This window comes from Pinus tabuliformis, chromosome 9, assembly GCF_031772625.1.
Source record: "Pinus tabuliformis cultivar Carrire ecotype Pingquan chromosome 9, CPIR1, whole genome shotgun sequence".
In the NCBI taxonomy this organism is placed as follows: Eukaryota; Viridiplantae; Streptophyta; class Pinopsida; order Pinales; family Pinaceae; genus Pinus; species Pinus tabuliformis.
Window position 1 is genome coordinate 662,563,897 of NC_142307.1, and position 12,666 is coordinate 662,576,562.

The following is a 12,666-nucleotide window of genomic DNA, read 5'->3' on the forward strand; positions in this document are numbered from 1 at the left end:
TTCCCCCTTTGCAACATTTGTGGAGGGAATTTATAAGGAGCTTGATTTATAGGGGGAAAATTGGGATTTATTTTTTTCGGATTGGGATGAAATTTGGGTTGTGGAATGGGGTTTGCAAGAGGAGGAGGGGCTGCCTTGTTTCCAACCTCAAGATGTCGGATTTTATTTGTTAAGGACTTGATTAGTTTCGACATTTCTTCAATTTTCTAATCCTGGGAGGACGAGGCGGCAAGAAGTTGCGGTGATATGTCAAACACCTTATTTTTACCCTTGAATTGGTTATCCCGAGAAGAGCGCTTCCTTGTAGCAATGAGATTTCCTTCACATACACAAGCCTTAGATTGAGCATCAACTGAATTAACTGGCTCTATTTCTTGCAAAGCATAAGACAAGTCATCATCAAGAACTGTGGAATATGCCACAACAGCAGCAGTGTCAGATGGTCGCACAACAATAGGTAAAAGGTTATAACATTTCGTGAACCTCTTATTAAAATCAGCGACTGACTCATCAAGTTTTAATTTTAAAGCTGAAAATTCTGTGAGCCACAACTGGTTACTCTTTTTTACACCATACTATTATAAAAATAGCTCAATTAACCTATCCATGGTATTGATACTATTTTGGGGAAGAGTTCTAAACCATTTATGGGCCTCCCCTTCCAAGCTTTGTACAAAAAGTCTCATACAAATATCATCATACTCAGCGCCTAAATTCTCACAATAATCCTAAAATTTAACAACATGTTCTTCAGTGGTTCTCTCCCCTTCATTATCAAATCTAGGAATTTTTTTATCATATTTTGGGGAAAATCGTGAAGCTTCCCTTGCAGGTTGAGGGGATGATACTAGGCATTCCCCCAAGCACTCATGGGAGGCGGAGAAGGAGGTGAAGGGGGTAAATATTGATATGGATAAAGTGGTGGAATATTTGATGGAGTGGATGGGATAGGTACAAATGAGTAGGCGGTTTGAGAAGTTGAGGATGAAGGTAAAGAGTGAGAACTTAAATGAAAAGATGGATAAGAAGGAGTTTCTGGTATCCTAGGATTAGGTGACAATGGATGATTTTGTCTGAACTTCTTAAGACGTATCCTCCTATTGGCTATGGTAACCAACAATTTCGAGTCTTCTAAAGGGGAGTGACTAACCTCCGACGTAGACCTAGTTAACCTATGGGGATTATCTAGATTGAAACTTAATCTACATGACTAACAAGAAACATGCTATCAAACTAGTAATTTTACAATCATTTATTTACATATCACTTTAATATCTTACAATTCAATATGAATTCTAGTAAACTGGCTTTTGTCGCAGTTAAAGACAAGAAATTGAGTAAGCATGACTGATAAGGTACTTGTGAAATGACATACATGCACTTCCGTAGTAACTCAGATCCTTCGTTGTTGTCGTCTTCAAGGAGCGCTAGGGTTCAACTGTGCTCGTTCTTCTTCCTACACTAACATTTCCCAATTTTGAATGAGTTCTTGATGAGTTTGGGAAGCCAGCAAGGTGAGTTCATACATACCATTTAATATGATGTGTTGATCAGCCAAACCAAAAAGAAGATGTGGTTGAATAGGGTTAGAATTAGTCATCCAATAATTCTTAAATTAATCGCTCCCCGACAATGGCGCCAGAAGAATGTTGGTGCTCAAATCGTCCCCACATATGAACGACTCGAATACTCATTCACTAAGGACTGAGAAGTCCTCCCGCTCTAGGTGCTATAGGATGACCTCCAGTGCACCACAAGGGGTAACCCTGATACTAATTATACAATTTTCAATAGGCAAATATAATATGGTCAATTATTGATAATTTTCTTCATTGTAGTGGTTTTATGGTATCAACATAAGAGAGAGTTCTAACAGTAACACTTTCTGAAAGCTTTAACCTAAATGCAAAAGGTGAAAATAACAAATAAACATCAAAAGAGATTATAACATGTTGAAGGAAAACTAGAAAAAGAACAAACATCAAAGGCATAAGATGCAGAATCATTCAAACATGATAAAAGATCATTGCAACATGTACACGTATCTTCCTACTTTCCATCCCAGTTGTCCCATGACAACCATGATTAATATTAAATATTGAAACATAACTTACAAAGATGAAATGGAAATTTACAGACTTTGAAATGCAAACCACACGATATATTGATAAACGCAACAGGTAACACTGTAACAATCATAAAGGTAAAACAATAATTTCCATATGTTAGGAGGCAAGCTACTAAAACGAATGAATATAAAAGGTTATTAATTCAATCATCCAGATCGATAGTATAATATCAGAATCCAAACAACTAAACGAAATATTTCTCTAAACACGAACAAACCTCAGATTTAGATTTATGTGATTGTTACTTACATTCACACGAATACAACAAAATTCATCTAAAACATCAAGGAAAGCATTTATAAATGTAGTAAAAGACTGTGTAACATGTACAAACAATTTAGCAAAACCAAAAGTATCACTTTTAATCACCCCCTGTACAGGAAACAAGGCCTTAAATACTTAGTTTGAAAATATAACTAATCAAATAACTGTCTCAAGTGTAGAAAATTTGAATTTAAAATAAAATAAATCTTAAGATAAAAGCTCATGCGTCATGTCATCTTTGCGGCTTTGGAGTTTTGATTTTCTTTATTGTGCCTGTAGAGGAAAGAGCGCAGGCCCTGCGTATCTTGCCTATTGGTGCTTGAGTTGTAATTAAAGGAATTTCACTCCAGCCTTCTGGCTACTCCATTATAGCTTGCATTGGTTGAATAACTTGATTCGTTGAGGAGGTCTATTCAATAACGAAACTTCGTTTCAAATGGTTCCTTAACTTAGCCATTTTATCCCATTTTGCTGCTGCCAACTGAGGAAATTTTTTATATTTTGATATAACCACTACCAATTGTGATCTTATTTGATAGCAGGCTTTACGAAGGCTCTGTATAATTTTGTTAATTCCAGACAGGATACAAAAATCTATGCTAAGGCCGTTAATGACTGTAGTCGCTGAAATCGCCTCTTCACCTTGTATAGTCAAGCAACCAAGATCTTGCTCTATACTTTGCAGTTTATTAAAAAATTCTTCTTGAGATATTACCCAATTATCTTTACCCCAAAATGAGGGCACGCAAAACCTACCAAGGTAATTCTATTCCCGCTCTGAACGCATCCATCTCCTTAGTGGCCTTCTCGAACTCCTCCCACATTACTTACATCGCAACACGACTTTCTTTTAACATATAGAGAGTATAAATACATTGATCTCTAGTAGGTAAATCCATCTCTTTCTAGTTATCATCCTCCAAAGTATTGATAATATCAATGTGTGCATCAATGTCTTTTAATCTCTCATCAAGAGTCAAGGATGTATTTTTTGCTTCCAAGTTTTCACTTTTAATAATACCTTTTTCACAATCTGAAAGGATCTCGATGTAACCTCAGATTACAGAGGTATTTTGTCCGATTTCCCTCCATATTTCCCCATTTTCCTGAATCAACATGTCTTTACCTGTGTGGGTAAGTTTAATCACTTCCCATAGGGTCTTAATTTCACCATGCGATTCTTTTAGTGCAACTTGAATTTGTTCAATTTCTTCATTTTTTTGATCTACCAAATTTTCTGCTCTATACTCAGCTTTTTCCCTTTCAAATTGGGCTAGTTCCAACTCTTTTTTCAATAGAGTTATCTTAATGTTAAGTAGCTGGGAACCCTTGGTTTCAGATGTTTGAGGAAAATTAAGGACTTGATCTACCGAGGCTTTATATTCTGTCAACAACTTAAGATGCTAATCTTCTCTTTCACAAGATTCATTTCTTAGTAGCTCCATTTGTCTAAGAGTCTCTTGGTGTTCTTCCTCCTTGAGCCACAAGGCCATTTCCATCTCTTGGATACAAGCTTCAACCTCTTCCTTTCTTTCAAATGCCTGAATCAAAACGTGAGGGTCATGATTAGGAATTTTTAAAATAGCTTGCAATGATTTTATCTCCTTTTCAATTTCATCCAGCAGCTTCTTGATGGGCCTAGTGTCCTTAGATTGCCCGGACTGTCAGATTATTATTTATTGTAATTAATTTATTTGGTTTGTTTTTATTTTCAAGACCACATGTGCCACATGCAACTGATCAGAAACCTTCTCAAACATAGCCTGCATTTTTCTGTTTCCTGCATTTGCATCCAACAATCTCCGTGCCACGATTTCACCCATATGTCGATGAAGATCGATAACATCCATATCATATACCTTCCCCAAGTTAATAGCCAGGGAAGAAGTCTGAGATCCCAACACCTATTGGTTCTCCCCGATTTCTGGCTAGACAAATATGAGATTCAAAATATTCACTTCGAAGTCAGTGGTAGAAATAAATCAGGGTCCACCTATAGAAGATTCCCCTTTAAGTGTTGGAATCTCTGCTAATTGAGATTTCTCTGATAATATAACCAAGTCCACATTGGTCTCTATTATCTATTCCCATTCATTAAAAACATCTTTAATATCAAGGGCTTGTGCCCTTAAATCCTTCGGCGTTATATCATTGATAACTTGTTGCATCTCTTTATTCAACTTCTATGCCTCTTGTTCAAATACGCCGATGTCAATGTCATCTTCTCTTGCCTTTACCCGCCGCGACGTCTCTGATGGGGTTGCAACTTCGGATTTTATCTTTGTGATAGTGGCTGGAGCGACATGGACTGCATTGACTACCTGCATCTATTTTTTAGTATGGCTGAGAATGACATTAGTTATTTTCTCAATTTATGTAGGTGCAAGTGGCATGGTCTCTGCGATATCATCGATAGGTATCAAAACATTCACCACCTTTTCTTTTTCAGGTACGCTCTCATGAGAGTAGGCTGACAACCCCTACATGTTTCTTCAATGCTAAGATGATCCCCAAAGGATAATAATGCCAGCTACTATCCTGCATGAATCCGAATGACAAAATTTCCTTTTGCAATACATCTATAGCATTTTTATTCTTGGAAATTAGAGTTGAGATTGCATACGGATAATTAAATAATGCTCCTTTCTTTTTAGAAACAAAATGCAACTCGATTACAATTGTTTTTTTCCTACGAACCTCATAAGAAAATAATAAAGGCGAGACATACTTGGGTAGCTGAAAGGGATGCTTTTCAAAGCCGTATAAACGAATCATAGGAAAATTAGGGTAGAGAAACCATCTTCCTATACTCTACTCTTCAGTAAGTCTCAATACTTTCCTTTGTTGTTATGAGATTCTACCTATCATTGCTTATGTTATTTTAATATTCAAAGGATAAGCAAAACAATCCATATATTGAGAATAAGAGTGAGGAATACGCTAAAGATAAATTACATCAGACCATTTATAATTTTCCTTCTCTTTATTATCAATATCTATGATACTCATGATGAGCTTAGTAGAAAGGAAATAGTTAGGGTAATTAAAGAGAACAATGTGAATTAAATAGGTACAATGTCGACAAGAGATGAATGGGATGGTAGTAGATAGGTCGACTATAAGCGCTCGAGTCAGATACTTTGAAAAATTTATTGTCTGATGGTCTAAGTGGAGGATGAGGAGTCTTATGGATAAAAATATAGACTCATCCATTTTGGCATTGACAACTAGTCCAAAAATAATAGAAAATAGAGCAGTTAAGGTTTGAAAGAATGGTTTCAAGGATTGAGTCACTATAGGAAATTCCAATTTAAGTTCAGGACTGGGATCCCCTAGCAAGATTTTCATAAATTCTAGTTTATCATCCTCTGGCCAAGTGATGAATTCTTGGTCTAACCCTTTTTCAGTTATGTCGATTCCCTGAGTAGGAATACCTAACATCTTGGCCATCATTTTTTATTCTAATTTTAGAAAGACTCTTCGACTAGACTCAAAGAAAAAAATTTGTTCTTCTAGGTTGTAATTCCTAGCAAGCAATTGAATAGAATCAAGGTCAAAGTGAACAGAAGGAAGGGTGGCACCTAATATTTTAGAGTTCAAAAGATGTATCTTCGTCTGATACACTAGAAGAATGAGTCAAAGTCCTTTTAAGAGTTAGGATATCAGTAATACAAACTCTGGTATCTTGAACCCCAACTAGCTCGTTTACTAGAGATTATCTACTCATAGACTCAGGCATTATTGATTTATGTGACTAAATTATGAGCGTGGCAAAGCAGAACAAGCGAGAGTAACTTACCCGGTCAATAGAAGGGAATTCTGTGTGCTGCAACCACTTAGAGGTTATCTTTGTCCATTAACAGGTCCTCAGAGCAACATGCACAAGCAAAAGTGGAATGAATGAATGAATCGTGTAAAGTTTGCAACATGTTGACGGTGCTGGACCCGCCAACATTAAGGGGATCACCCCGGTATGAAGTCTCAACTAAGCCTCACACCGTTCGTTGTGGGAGTCCCATTCGATATGATGGCCTAGTTTCCATTGTCTTAAGGATTTTCCTCAACTCTTGCTTGTCATCACAGGAGAGTGGTCTGCTTTGTCTTCGAGAAGTGATGTTCACATGCCTGGTGATTGCTAGTGTTACTTGTGTCAATGTTTCTTTCAGAAGTCCACACAGATGTGACAGTCACAACACAAAGGGAAGATAACACATACAACACTCAGTAGATTAGTCCACACGAGTGCAACGGTTGTTACAACAAGTTTTATGTTAAAGGTCTATCTGATGTCCGAGGAGATAGCCACCATGGGCGAGACAATGCTAAAAACATACACAACACATTTTCATTAACAGATTATGCATTACAAAAAGTGAAATAAGTTCAAGTGTTTGACACAAGTTAAAGCAACATGCATTACATGTGTTCAATATTAGTCTTACAATAGTTATAATACATGTGAGAAAATGTGCTAGCTTGTTAGCAGGCTTTTGAATTAAGAGAAAGTTCCAAGACACATCGTTACACCATACATCACTAACCCCATGTGCGGGTTGTTGGAGCCACTACTTAATCCTCAAAGAAAATATTATAGACACTCTTGGCTATGTGGGAGGAGATGAGGTGAAAAAGTCCTTTGTATGTACAAATGAGGGGGTATTTATAGCCAAGGGTGAAACCGACCCTTGTCGCTATTCGACTACCCTCATGATTGTTTGACTTCCATGACTTTTCAACTTTACATGACTCTTTGTACAACAAGTGGGTCTCTTGGACTTCCACGTTACATTACATTGATTGACAACATGGCCCACAATAGAGATGTGGACAACATGACTTATGACACAACTTGACATGACAATGCTGGTACATTCGTGCTGCTGCTGGAGTGCTTGTCGAGCTGCAGTGTTGTTGGGTGATGGATGTCTTCATGGTGTGTTATAGTTTCACCTTTGCATGGCAAAGTGCGTGGAGTCTTCGATGGTCATTGGTTCGCTTGATGTTTCTTTGGCACGTTGCTTCTTACTTGTATGTTGGAAGGATTGACAAGCTCATATGTTCGCGAAAGATTCACATTCGTTCGTTCGTCTGTTCATCCGTCCGGGAGCACATCTTGCATGATCATCCATTCACGAGAAAATATCTTTGCATGCATCATTCGTTTGTCCGTTGGTGAACCTGTCCTTCTGTATGTGCTCCGTTTGTTCATCCCATTTGTCGTCATGCCATGTTTGTTGGTGTACCTGTACCTGCAGTTTCTCATGACGAGACGACATCAAATCCAAAAACCTCCTAGTCTACCATGAAACATGATCATTTTGGATGCACGTAACCGGGAGAGGCAACAAGGTTGCGAGGTAGAATGATGGCTCCGGCCACTGCTGATGAAAACTACGCAAGAGTCACTGGGTGATGAAGATGAGAAAACTGAGTCGATAATGACTGTCCGCGAGGTCTGGCTCGGCTGGAAGACAAGACTGCACAAAGTTTGGGAGGGATAGTCCGGGCTTTGGGAAGGCAAGGCAAACAAAATCTGTGCATTTTCTGGAACGAGTGGGCAACGAGGCTTTGACAACAAAATTTGTGTAATTTCTCGGAGGAACAGGTCGAGCTGCAGGGAGGACTGGAAGACAGGATTTGCGCAGTTTTTTGGAGGAACTGGACGGGATCCTAGCAGCCAAAACTGCGCAATTCTTGGAGGGAATTGGAAGCTGGCTGCTACATCATTGGCATAAAAAACTGCGTAATTACCAAGGGGAACAAGTAGTCAACTGCCGGGAGACTGGCAACAAAAATTGTGCAATTCCTGGAGGGAACTAGCAGTCTACTGCTGGGAGCTGTTGGCGAGAGAAACTACACTAAGACTAGGAGGCTGACTTGCTGATCATCTCTGCATAATTTCTAAGCTGAGCGGACTGCTGGGAAATAGAAGGTATGCTCATGAAAACTGCGCAATTTTTTGGATGAGTAGTCGGTTGACTGTTAGGAGGAATGACTAGAAAAGCTGCACAATTTTCTCAGGGAGACAGGGATGGGCACTGGGTGTCTGTCTGGCTTGTATGCGCAATTTCTTCAGTCAACAGAATAGGCAAGGTCAGTAGCCTCTATGTAATTTTTGAGGCGATTCAGTCCCGAGGTGGCTACCAGGTCTGACTCTCCGGGTGGCCAGCATGAAGGTTGAGTGAATTTCTTGCGAGAAGCGCAACTTGAAAAGACTTGCTTGGTGCTTCTGCGCTGTTCTGTGTGACATTCGATCGAGTCAATGGTGGAGTGATGGTCTGGTTGTCAAAGGGGAGTCTTTTTGGCTTGTTGGGGCCTGACCCAGGTTCAGAGGTGATTTAGCCAAATAAATTCCCGTACTACTAGCCCTTTCGGCAACAGTCCGCGGAGCGCGGACTGAGGTCTCACTCGAAGTAGTATGGGAGGGTGTTAGAACTAGGTTTCCGCACCCTGGAGATGTCTGATGAGTTCAAGGGGTTCGCGGTTCGACCTTGCGCACCTGCTGGTACGTGCACTTACCCGTACCTCACAGCCTGAGATGCTGCCTTCGCGCAACCCTACTCGGTGGCCGAACACTGTTATTATCCAAGCCTTTACTAGTATTCCACTGTTAGTTGACTAACTTAGCATACTTGTATGCGTTAAGGTATACTTAGCAATATAAATCATTCATACAGGGGCATGGAGTAAAAAGACAATATATTTGCAATTTATATCAAACATGTACTAACCCAAGAACAGATACATAGAATTAAGATAAAACTTCTCTTTATTATTTCTTCCTCGGTTACGACTTGAATCCACCCTGCGCACTCAGCTGTAGGGGTCTGCGCACTCAGCTGCGGACTACTAGGCCTCTGCGTACTCAGCTGCAGAGCCTTCTTCTACTCTACGACCCAAGACACACTTAGACTCTTGCTCTGTGCTTCTACTTTGCTATGCCTTCTTAGTTAGTTATCTTTTACACTTAGAGCCTCGCTCTATTTATACAATCCCATGGTCCGCGGACCATGGGTAGGCCAACATTACATTACAAGACTAGGGCGGACAACCCTGTGACTCTATCATACATTTCGCGCTCCGTGCCCGCAATTCACAGAGTCTTTACAACAATATTGGGTCAAAACTTGGGCTTTGAGCCCCAAAACATGCCTTGGGGGGATTCCATTCCCAACAAGTCTGGTCATCAGAACTTCAGCAAAATTACTAAGTGTGTGAACAAGTGAAATATGAAAATGTGATCTTACAAACACACACCCTCATGACTTTACGACGAGATAACTCAAACCAACCAGACACACATGTTCAACATGACTGATCGATGGTGCAAGCGATAAGCATGATTGATTGTTGATCGACCGTGATGATGCTTGCGCGTGTTGGGTTGTGTTATATTCTTTCCATGACTATATGTCGATTGCGCAGTAGGGGGGTTTGAGGGGGGCGGGTAGCCTCCCTCTACGGGGTCCGGGGCAGCGCCCTAGGAAATTTTTTTTTGGACCCTATATTAGGTTGGGCGGACCTACCTATGGTTTTCGGTCCATGGTTTTGGACGCGATGGTTTTCAGTCCATGGTATTGGATGCTTCGGCATGTATAAATATGTATTGTAACATTAAAAGGAATATAATGAAAAATCAAGTTGGTAGTCCCGATTTTGGGATCCAGGGGAAAATCTCTGTGTATATGTGTTTTATGTGTTATGCTCTCGCATTGTTTATTTTCTAAGTTCAAGAATTCGTATGTAGGTAATTTCTGTACGGGGTTAAAACCTACATTTGTTATCAGAGGTGTTTTGGCTTCAAGGGGACGCCTTTGTTGTTGAGGGGTTTCGCTCGGGCCTGTGGTAGACCCTGTTTAGTGGGAGATCTGCGGGATCGACTCTGGTGGTGAAAGAAGATGGCGAGCAGTGGAAAGATAGAGATCGATAAATTTAATGGTCAGAGTTTTGAGTTATGGAAACTCAAGATGGAGGATTTGTTGGTGGATAAATATCAGTGGACCACTGTAGATCCAAGTACCAAACCAACGGGAGTTTCCGATGAAGAATGGAAGAAGTTGGATCGGAAGGCAAAAAGCACAATACGATTGTGTGTCTTAGATTCAGTATTGCTGAATGTATCAGGGGAAGCTATGGCGGAGGCTTTGTGGGACAAGTTAGGGACTTTGTACCAATCTAAGTCTTTGGTGAATAAACTGTTCCTACGGAAAAAATTGTATAACTTGAGGATGAAAGATGGAGACTCGGTGACAGAGCATCTAAACGCATTTAATATTGTGGTAAGTCAGTTATTATCTATTGATATTAAAATTTCAGATGAAGATAAGTGCATCAGTTTGTTGTGTTCTCTACCAGATTCGTGAGATAGTCTGGTTATTGCAATAGGTAGCAATGCAACTGCCTTGCAGTTTGATGAAATAGTCTCATCCTTGCTGACGGAGGAGATGAGACGGAAAAATATGGAGAGATAGAATGGTGATGCCTTGTCTGTACAAGGATGGTCCCAGAACAGAAACAAAAATAAGTCATCGAGTGGGAGATCTAAATATAGAGGGAGATCTAAATCTCCAGGAAAACCTGTAAAGGTGGTGTGCTAGAAATGCAAAAAAGAAGGGCACTACAAAAGGGACTGTAAATCTAAAGCTCCTAACAAAGGAAAGGGATCTGATGATGCTCCTTTTACAGAGGCGAAAACCACATCAAATGAAGGTGGGGATGTGTACTTGGCTTCTTCAAGTACACATGTAGATCATGAGGCATGGTTGATTGACTTAGGTGCATCCTTTCACTTCACTCCCCATAGAGAGTGGTTATGTGAGTATGATAAATACGATGGTGGTGAGGTATTCTTAGGGGATGATAGGAAGGCTGGAATCATTGGTCGCGGAAAAGTAAAGTTGAAGTTGCAAGGTGGAAGGGTTAGCACACTTCCGGGTGTTCTGCATATTCCTGCATTAGCCAGAAATTTGATTTTTGTAAGCAAGCTGGATGATGCAGATGTAAAAACAGTGTTCGAGAAGGATACCTACAAGATGGTTCAAGGAGCACTAGTATTGATGCGAGGAGTTCAGATTGGAACTCTGTACAAGTTGCAAGGTAGCACTGCTGTTGATAGGTGCAACAGTTTTGTGGTTCCTGAAAGTGGAGCAGAAAATCTAGTGGTCTCTAGAGAGAAGACCATGTTGTGGCATCAAAGGCTTAGACATATTAGAGAGAAGGGCCTTCAAATACTTCATGGTAAAGGTATGGTAGATGGTATGAGTAATAGGTCTCTGGATTTTGATTTCAGTGAAAATTGTGTATATGGAAAGCAGAATCGGGTGAGTTTCCCTTTGGTGGTAAGAGGGCGAAACAGATATTAGATATTGTGCACAGTGATGTGTTTGGACATGTGAAGGTTCCATCACTGGGTAATTCTGTGTACTATGTATCATTTATAGATGACTTCTCAAGGAATACATTGATATATTTCCTTAAGAAGAAATTTGAAGTCTTTGACAGGTTTAAAGAATTTAAGGCTCTGGTGGAAAACCAGACAGAGAAGAAGATAAAGGTGCTGAGGACAGATAACGGTGGAGAGTTTTGCAGTAAGGAATTTGAAGAATTTTGTAAGAAGTGTGGTATAGCACAACATAAGACTACTCCATATACACCTCAGCAAAATGGAGTTGTAGAAAGAATGAACAAGACGTTGATGGAAAGGGAAAGAAGCATGCTTAGTGGTGCCGAGTTAGGATAGGAATTTTGGGCAGAGGCGGTGGAGATAGCATGTTACCTGGTCAATAGATCACCTTCATCAGCGTTGGAGGATAAGACTCCACAAGAGGTATGGACTGGTAAGAAACCCTCTCTTTCACATCTGAGGGTATTTGGATGTGATGCATATGTACATGTTCCAAAGGAGAAATGAACCAAGTTGGATAGTAAATTTGAAAAGTGCATCTTTATTGGGTATAAGGATGGTTTAAAGGGTTATAAGCTTTGGAACCCAACAACAAGGAAGGTTGTGTACAGCTGAGATGTGGTGTTTAGAGAGGTGAAAGATGTTATTAAATATGAAGTCCAACCAAAGGAACCTGAGAAGATAGAGTTTGAGCTAAAGGAGGAAGAATCAGACTCTACAGCAGAGGAGGAATCAGAAGATGAAGAGCCACAAACTCTGGGTGTAAGAAGATCAGTTCGAGAAAGAAGGCAGCCAGAAAGGTATAGTCCATCTGCTTTTTGTTCAAATTTTTCTTTATCTATTACTGATGATGATCCCATAACTATGAAG